At 37.2% G+C, this 1,483-nt stretch overlaps 1 non-coding gene across 1 annotated transcript; it reads right to left on the bottom strand.

The window, feature by feature from the left end:
- Positions 1 to 607: 607 nt before the first annotated feature.
- On the bottom strand, positions 608 to 714 carry LOC128578652 (U6 spliceosomal RNA). Its single transcript, XR_008377791.1, has one exon. It is a non-coding gene; the product is annotated as a U6 spliceosomal RNA (small nuclear RNA).
- Between the last annotated feature and the right edge of the window lie 769 nt (positions 715 to 1,483).

Below are 1,483 nucleotides of genomic sequence, written 5' to 3'. Positions count from 1 at the left end.
TTTAACCTTCTACATATTATATCTCTCCATTAAAAATTTTTCTTTTGAAAAGAGCAACCTTGAATTATTTTCAATATAAAAAAATGAAATAATAGTTTTTGATGTGGACAAATCTTACAAAGTCACAAAAAGATTATGTGGAAAATAAAATATTTCCATGTCTTTTTGGTATGGAAAGATGTTCATCCATATATATCACTGGAATAATAAAAGGTATGGCTGCAAAAATCATGCACATTTGTAGGTGTCTGTTGGAAAAATTTAGAAATGGGTAGATCAAACCATTATATTTTGACCATTATTGTGTGAATTTGCATTCTTTTTGGAAATTCAGTAGATGAAGAAATATATGCCATATATCTGAGATATATTATAATAAAAACATTGAAATTACGACATTATGATTCCATTTTTGTATAATATAAGCATACAACTCTTAAACTGAGAATGAAAAATTCTAGAAGCCTGAGAAAGGTAGGCTGTAGTTTCCACGCTCCCAATTCTCTACCTAATTGTGTGCAGTACCGGTTTCTACCACAAGATGGCGATCACCCGATTTCCTAAACTTTGTCGGGGCAACCATTTTTTTCCCCCCAGTAGCATATACAAAAATGTGGAACGCCTCACCAATTGGCGTGTCATCCTTGCGCAGGGGCCGTGCTAATCTTCTCTGTATCTTTCCAATTTTAGTATATATGCTGCCGAAGCAAGCACTCCGGGCAACCATTTTTAAGAGGTGGACAAAGCAATGAAACATATTTGGTATCAGCAGACTATGAGATAGCAAGTAATGTGAGATTGAAATTTTGTTTAAAAGTTGCACACGTATAACAGAATAAAACTCCACGTGATAATTGATGTGTGGATGCCCACAGAAAGTTGTTGTTTGACACAGTCTCTGTTACAGCTCACAGCAACCTCAAACTCTTGGGCTCAACTGATCCTCTTGACTCAGCCTCCAGAGTAGCTGGGACTACAGGTGCCTGCCACAACGCCCAGCTATTTTTAGAGACTGGGTATCGCTCTTGTTCAGGCTGGTCTCCTACCTGTGAGCTCAGGGCAATCCAACAGCCTCCACCTCCCCGAGTGCTGGATTACAGGTGTGAGCCCCCACGCCCAGCTGGAAAAAAAAAAATATATATATTTTAATATTTAAAAAGAATTTTGCTTGTTGAAGACACAAAGCAATTTTACTTCCTTTTGTCCTACCTCCCCCTAATACTTTTCCTGAAATAGATAATTTCAGCATGAACTAAATAACATAACTATGTCCCAGAGAGCATTTCCCATTAGAAGAAGAAAAAGAAACATGGCATCTATATCATGGATGAGATTTCACCTCATTCCTAATTTCATAATGATAACACCTGTTGAGAGTTTGGTAGGGAAATATCTTTATACCTTTGCCATGTAAGTGGTTTTGATTCCATTTCTTTCTTCTGGACAGCCTACGCTAATTATCAGAGTTGCGAGTGACCTGAGC

This window comes from Nycticebus coucang, chromosome X (genome assembly GCF_027406575.1).
Source record: "Nycticebus coucang isolate mNycCou1 chromosome X, mNycCou1.pri, whole genome shotgun sequence".
In the NCBI taxonomy this organism is placed as follows: domain Eukaryota; kingdom Metazoa; phylum Chordata; class Mammalia; order Primates; family Lorisidae; genus Nycticebus; species Nycticebus coucang.
This window is presented reverse-complemented; position numbering and strand designations above follow the sequence as displayed.